Genomic DNA, 8100 nt, shown 5'->3' with positions numbered 1-8100 from the left:
TGTTTTAAGAAGTGCACTTACTGTTTCACAAATGTCGAGGATGATTCGAGAAATGTACCAAAGCAACTGAGAAAAACTGTAACAGGATCCATCATTTGTGAATCACTGACGTCTTCTCAAAAGTTCATGGTGATTGATTTGATACATGTTGAGATTTTTCAGTCTGGATCAAAGTGATGGATCAACATTACAACTCTAGAGCCACAATGGCAGCATGGTTAAAAAAAAAAAAAAAAAAAGGCTAAGAAAGCTAAAAAGCTTGGCTCTGTTTCCAACGAGAAATTAGTGCATTTGTTGGACCACTTTCAGCCATGGATTAATACACATTTGGGACTCTAGTGAGTATTTATGGCAGCATTGCTCATTCTTCCGCTTTATTAGCTTTTGATCAACAACAACAACAACAACAGAGCTCTGAGGTACAGAGGAATAAAGAATGCACACACAGTATTAGTTAGGAAGATCAATGCTTTGTTGGTTTTTGGTTTGGTTTCATTAACTTATTGTACAGTAAGCAGAACTCAAAACATCCGTTGTCGATGGTTTTCTGTGCAACTACTCACAATCCATCACACACTTTTCCAGCAGAAGCCCCATCCCCCACACCAGGGAAGCAAATTCTTTACCATACTACCTACAGTAATAAGCTTATCTGCCCACTCTTTCATCTCTGCATCCTGCTCACTGCGACTGGCTTTGTCCTGTATTTATGCATTTTTAAAAAATCGATTTTTCTATTTACAATACATAAAAGAAAGACAATAAGCCGCTTGTTGCGTGTGTTAACACGATCATTTATTCTGATTTCCATATGTATGTGGAACAAACTATTAAACATGCAAACTTTCCTTGAGCTTTCTAAGAAACCATGTGTTTGTATCTTATTACTTTCCACTTTTTTTTAAAATTTACATAGCATCTTAAATAGTTATAAAACTGTCAACATGCAGTAAGTGTACAGAGGGTTCCAGAGCGCTGTAATCCTGAAGAAGGCACACATGAGCAAAATCTTTTTCCCTTCCCTCCCACTATACAGAATGCACAGCTAAATCCACCGTATAGCCTTCCTGTGAGTTATACATAGAGAGATATATTTACACACAATACACTGGCTTTTTCTACTGAACAACAAAACAAATTAAGTGGGAGGCAAAAAAAAAAAGAAAACAAAATGTGGCCTTCATGCATCCTGGCTGATTTATGAGGAAACGCAGATGGATAATGTACATAAATGTATGATTTCATGTCATCTTTGTTGTTTTATGTCCACTGTGGATAAATTCAGTCGTCCCGAGGATTATGGTAAACACCTATTTGTTTTTTTTCTTTCCCCCTCAGGACTGCAGGGACCTCGCGTACAAGAACAAAAGACAAATATGGTGCGATCGGTGTCATCATCCCACGTCTAAATAATCAGCAGTGACTCTCCAACTGCTCGGCCTCATGTCCCTGTGCTCCACGCAAACCCAGCACGGAGGAGGATGCTGTTGTTTTGGGTTTTTTTGCTGCCTTTTGACTGAATCAGCATAAACACACTGATAGAGTGGATGAGGGGAATCCTTCACGCTGCAGCTCGCTTTACGTAAGTGGTCTTGTTAGAGATGATTTCACACATTCCCTCTGTACGATGCACAGTGAGCTGCTGCTGCTGCTGCTGCTGGCTGCAGGCCATGCAGATTTACTAAGATTACAATTCATCAGCAGCGCAACAAGGACATCTAGAAACACGCTCTGACAGATTTGCACTACTTTCGTCAGAAGCCGTCAGTACTGGTGCTTCTTTTGCCTTTTTAGACACTTCAGTGTGTTGGCACTTTAAATGCATGTTTGCATGTGCAGGATACGACACCAGTGTGCAATATCGCTTAAATGTCACATGATTGAAAAGTGAATCACCTCTTAAAGTTGAACAATAGAGCATTTTCTCCTATGAACAATCAATAGCAAATAGTGCAGGCCCCATGGTGGAACCACAGTGTAGTAAACATAAAAACACGTGATCACTGCCACACAAGTTAGAAAACCTGGGATTACTGAAACTAACAGTGATTTTCCGTTTCCCTAATAGCATGAACCTGGTTCTAAAATGAGCTCTAAACACCAGAACTTTCTCATTTTGTGGACCTATGGCCGGTGTCTATCTGCACATCTGAATCGTGACTCCACATAAAAAAGAGTCGCCAGACAAACTGAAAAATCTGATTGTGAGTCTTCACACAAAGGGAAAAGGTTACAGGAACATCCGTGACCAACCGACTAAAATAACTCCTCAGACAGACGGGTGTCCTAGACTTGGCACAGGGGTTATCAATGGAAATCAGACTTTTTGTTGCAGCTCAGGCACTGTAAAGGACAGCTCATAATGTCAGCCACTACAGTGTCCAAGAAGAAAACCTTTGCTCGCTCGAAAGTACAAAACTGCAAGATGAAACTTTGCCAAAATGAAAGAAAAGAAGCCTGACGAATGTCCACTCTCTTTAGTCAGATGAGACCAACATGAACTTGTTCAGCTCAGATGGAGTCCAGCATGTTTGGCTTGATCCTGACGAGGACGACCACAGTGAATGCATTGTCCTGACAGTGAAGCACAGACGTGGGAGTGTGATGATGTGAGGCTGCATGAGAGCAAAAGGTGTTGTTTCCACAACATGTATAGATGCACCATGAATGTGTGGGTATACTAAAATACTGACAGGATGACTCCCGGTCTGCAGCAGGTTGGCAGAGGGCGAATATTCCAACATGATAAAGATCCAAAGTCATACAAGAGTTTCTAACTAATATCAAAGTGAAAACTATGACAGGGACAAGTATGTCCCCTCATTAGAATCCAATAGAAAATGTTCTATGTGTTTTACATGGAAAGGCAAAGCAGCCTCTTCCTGATTTTTAACTTCACTAACTCTTCTCACTTCTCAGATTTTAAGTCAGCATCTTTAGATTGATCCACAACGTTTCAGCAATGCTCAGTTCAGGGGACTGTGAGGGTTTGTTCCAAAAGCTTCGGCTTGTGTTTCTTGTTCAAGGTGGATTTTAAGATCTGCTTTGGATCATTGTTGCTAATCATCATGCAGAACGTTTGCATCCACGCTGCTGATATTTAATTGAATCTATTCTCTCCTCTGTCTGTGAAGTGTTTCCTGAGTTTCTGGCTGCCACACAAGCTCAAAGCAGAATGCTGCCACCCCCGTACAGTAGGCAAAGTGTTCCCTTTTTTTTCTGTCAAACACACTTTTGGTGATTGTGGCCAAACAATCTGTCAGCAGCACCTGCTTCCAAAACAAGTCTGTCTTTTCCAGATGTTGCATTGCAGATTTCTGATGTTGACTTTTATGTTGATTTAGCAGGTTTTTCTAACCATCACCTCTGTACCAGCCGAACCATCCCGACACTTTTCTTCAATCTGATGTTAGCTTGTACTTTTCCTTTCTGCCCAGCAGATGAGCAGTTTTATCTAAAAGTTTTCTCTCTCCTTCATATCTTGTCTTTAGCTTCTCAGTTGTTTTTAACTGCCATTTCTTTGTGACATTTCAGACGGTGGAAATTGCAGGCTGGAAGCACTTTGGTATCTTTTTATAGCCTCCTTCTGCTTTTAGACATCAATTAGCTTCATTTCAGAGCCACAAAGTTTGAAGAGTCAGAGATGTCATGAAGCTCTCGAGCTGTCATCAGCTAGCGGTTAAAAATGACAATTCTTGACCTGCCTTCAGTCACTTACAGCCGAACAAGTCGCTGAATCTGTCTGAGTTCACCCAAACTTGAGCACATGCCGCAGTTGCTCTTTTATTTTTCTCTGCTGTGTTCCATTCATTTCCCTGATGGATGCTCCACAGCTCTCAATCTTGCATTGTACTTGTTTTAGTTCATTTTTAAAAGTTTGTTTGCTACAGGGCTTCTCTTTACTCGTCTTTACTTTAAAAATAAGGACAATATGTCATTTGTCCAAACCTTTTCACACAACTGTATGTTCAAATCTGGCAATTTTCCTTTTGTCTGGTGAACTGAAAAACTTGTTTTATGGTCTAAAAATGCACTTGTTATGTTACACACACACAAAAAAGAGTGTACCGACTCCAAATAATGCAAGATCCAGAGCGTTAATATTCCATCTTCAGCTATGAAAAGCCTTTTCCACAGTAGATATTTTGACACGTGACAGCAGGAGAAGCAGAGCAATAATTCATATGAACGAATCCAACTTAGCTGTGTCCAGTTATAGTACATGATAGCACACTGTCAATCAGTATTGGTTATCTTAAATGGAACAGAGGACTTATTTGTTCTACCTGTGTTTTTACTGCTGTCCCATGCAAAATGTCTTCTGCTGAGGACAGAACAAACAAATCTCCTGCAAGAACTAAACAGCATCACACTATGTCCAGCAGGAAGACAGATGATTCTGTTTGACTGTTTTAACCTCATGTGTTTCTGTTGGACACCAGCAGATTCAGATTGCTTTATCAGGCTGCAATCAGCTCAATGTCCTGCAGCTACTTAATAAATAAACACTAAATGCACCCACATTTCATATCCATAGAATTTTATTTAAATGAATACATGTTAAGTTACTACAATTACACAACTCCACATTTTATTGAGAATTGTTTACAGCAAACTAAGGAAGAGTTAGATTTTTTTGTTATTTTTTTTTGAAAGTAGTTTCTGTGGAAAGATGGCGTTGACTGTTAGATGTGAATGACCCCCATGACATCTGAGAAGAAGTTCAACAGCTGGTGAAGAATGAGATGGGCTTGAAATCTCCACTAAAAGGCCAGTAGGTGGAGAATTTAAGATTAATAGTTTCTTTAAATTGTGGATTTGACTTTTACCTGAGAGCAGGATTGGGGAATGTGTCCAAATGACTCGATTTTTTGTTCTTGCACAATGTGTCAAATGTTGCTTCCTCTGCTGTTCAAAGGACACCTGCACAAGTAGTGATGTGGAGCTATGTGCCAGCACTGAGGAATAGTTCTCTGTCCTCATGTATTTCATATGTCTGTGTTGTTACACTTACCAATAACAATGACAGAAAAAGGATCATCAGATGTTGAGCAGACCAAATCCTCAGTTTCCCATCTCACTTCCAAAACACAGCTAAACACTTTCTGCTTTCACCTGTATGTATTCACAGCAGACACGGTGCTTAATTTACATATTTGTGGCATGTTGGAAACAGTTTTGTTGCAGAGTTGCTCCTGCTGTTTTTCTTTATGATATTCACAATATGTAAAAGGATCCTAACTTTACTAGTGGTGGTTTTAGTTTTGTTAGACTTGAACCGAGAAGCTCAGAGTCAGTGCCTACACAAAGCAAAAACCACACCTAATTCAAATTTGGCTGCTATCCCCTTTGAAATATCCACAATATGCAGAGATGCTCCTGTTGCTCTTGCCACATTTGGAACACTCCCCAGCAGCACCTTTCTGTAAGTGCAGAACAATTAAGGTTGTTTCCACCTAATGTTCTCCCTCAGGGAGAAATACGATCTGATCCTTGGGGACAAATTCATGGTGCACAACCTCCTGAACATCAAACAAAACAACAAGTATGCTCTTGGTCATGCTGCCAACCTAATGAGCCTTCCTTAGTCTTGGAGACTGTAAGCTCTTCCACTGCATAGACAGCTGCTTGCTCTCTAAGTGATAGCTGTACATCTACCACCGTCACCTGTGATGCTCTTTAGACGTGAAGATTATCACAGTTTGAACCAGAATCTGATGTTTGCTTTCTGAGCAAGTCTGAGGTCCATGGTGAAATCACACACGTGCATCTGTAAGTTGCCAGAACGGGGCTTTAAGAGAGCATTTAAAACATTAACACCATCACCTTAGCAGAAGACTACTTCAAAGGAGATAGTGGCCAAACTTTATCTTGTTATAGGTGAAGTATTAGAACCTTTTGTTCGCACCTCACAAGGTGCTCGTTAATGTGGAAACGCATGATTTCAATAAAGAAAACTAGTTTTGTGTTCTGTTTTGTTTTTGTTTTTTTTACCAGATCGCCCAGTCCCACCAAAAAGTGTAGACAGCTCAATAATTCAGGACTAAATCAAAAAATTTAAATCCTTCTACAATGGTCCCTGAAGCGAAGTATCACAAACAGGCTCTGGAGTCTAATCTGTATCCGGTCTGTTTGTGAAAACACATTAGAAAAGAAGAAAGGCATCTGCTATAACTCTGCAAACTCTCAGCTCTCCACCATTTGATGACTGGAGCACTGGAAGCTGAATAAGTAATGTGAGGAGTGTGACGAAACCAAAATCAAACACACCACAAAGCCTTGGCCAAGCAAAACCCTGATCGATTCATCAATACAGGTCAACAGGGAGATCCAGAGTCACTGCAACAAACACGCCGTATCTCCTTCTTGTAGCCTTCCAAAGAATCATTTTCACTCAAATTTTCAACCTTTGAAAGTTAAAAGTCACTCAAGAGCAATCAGCTACTTCTCTTTTGGTCTTAACATCTGGAGCGGAAGTCAAATTCGGACTCTTCTCCCATTTCTTCAAGATCCTCTTCATCATCCCCTACACCTGAAGAAACAAACACAGAACCATGTCTCTGAAAAGGACACTATAGGTGACTTTGACACATTTATTTGGGACCTACTATTCTAGAATAGGTGGGGTGACATTATCACTGATTTTAAACTGCTGTGATAAGTGATTTGAATCTACTTGAAACTTATGTGAGTAATGATTAAAGCCCCCGAATACTGGAGGGATGTGGTTGTATTTGGTCTTAAATCTTGTTTTTAAACATTTTTGCTTCTATCATTGATGAAGCAGTGGAGATAGAAAAGAAATGTGGGGAAGGAGAGGAGGGGAATGACAAGCACTAAAGATCTGACTGACTGGGGACTGACTGCTGACAGCATTTGTGCCCCTGTGGTTTGTGCCCAAACCACTCAGCTGTCAGGTCGCCCCTTTAAATCTTTAAAGTGAGTTTGTTTCACAGGAAGTTTGTATATTATTCTCTTGAGTTTGATCAGCTCAGTGTGAAGTTTATATGAAAACAGAAACAGTCTAAAATGTTTTTTGTTTTTTTTTAATTACTATTATTTGATGAAAACGTGATAGGAAGGGTTGCAAGGTGGAGCGGGGGTTAGCATCGTTGCCTCGCAGCAAGAAGGTCGCCGGTTCGCGTCCCTGTGAGGATACCCGGGATCTTTCTGCGTGGAGTTTGCATGTTCTCCCCGTACAGTGTGGGTTCTCTCCGGGTTCTCTGGCTTCCTCCCACAGTTCAAAAACATGTTGAGCTTAATTGGTGATTCTAAATTGTCCGTGAGTGTGCGTTTTTGCTACCTCACACTGTGTTAGTTACCCTGTAACAGATGTACTTCTGTGTTGGACATACTGGAGCAGAAGTTGATGTTCCTCAGCATGTCAGCAAGGTCGTCAGTATCAACGATGAAGTGGCTCATGCTCTCATAACCGAGCTCCGGACGCTCCATGTTCGAGGCCCTCGCTGTTGCTGCCATTCTGTCAACACACACAAACACAGATTTCAAAGTAAGATTAACGCGATTAAGTTGCAAAAGTTTCATTTTATTTCATTGAAGGAACAGTAATTTCAAATAAAGACAATGGATGCTTCCTTCCAGATTTAGCTACTAAGACTGTAGTGAAAGTGAATTTTGTGTTAGCTCAAAAAACTAAAAGCCAAACCCAAAAAAATACAAGAAGTGTAGCTTTGCCATGAGCGTTGATTTAAAATAGAAATAGCAGAAAGCTAAGCTCAATGTTTGCAACAGTTTACTCCAAATATAAACTAGCTGCACCTCTTATTAGAGTAACTGCATGAGCTGCATGTAAAAAAAAATGAAAAAATAAATTATACAACTAATTAAAATTAGGTTTGTTCACATTTAGTTATGAGTCAAAACAACAACAAAAAAGTCATATTATACTATGGCGTTTTTGGCAAAAAAGGTCATGATTCAGAATGTCGTCAAAACGTGTCAGGATGTAGTACACAGTTGAAATAGTGCGATGCATGTCGTAGAAATCACCTCAGGAAAGTCTTTCACAAAGAGAAGTCGTTTTGAGTTTTGGCGTGCAGAAAAAAAAGTCATGCTATAGCATGTCGTTTTTGTCAAAAA

At 40.1% G+C, this 8100-nt stretch overlaps 1 long non-coding RNA gene across 1 annotated transcript; it reads right to left on the bottom strand.

Moving 5' to 3' along the window:
* Positions 1-4523: 4523 nt before the first annotated feature.
* On the bottom strand, positions 4524-7474 carry LOC103363069 (uncharacterized). Its single transcript, XR_520489.1, has 2 exons — positions 7356-7474; positions 4524-6532 (listed from the first exon to the last, which is right to left on the bottom strand). It is a non-coding gene; the product is annotated as an uncharacterized LOC103363069 (long non-coding RNA).
* Positions 7475-8100: the final 626 nt, after the last annotated feature.

Source organism: Stegastes partitus, unplaced genomic scaffold (genome assembly GCF_000690725.1).
Source record: "Stegastes partitus isolate 25-593 unplaced genomic scaffold, Stegastes_partitus-1.0.2 Scaffold631, whole genome shotgun sequence".
Lineage (NCBI taxonomy): Eukaryota > Metazoa > Chordata > Actinopteri > Pomacentridae > Stegastes > Stegastes partitus.
This window is presented reverse-complemented; position numbering and strand designations above follow the sequence as displayed.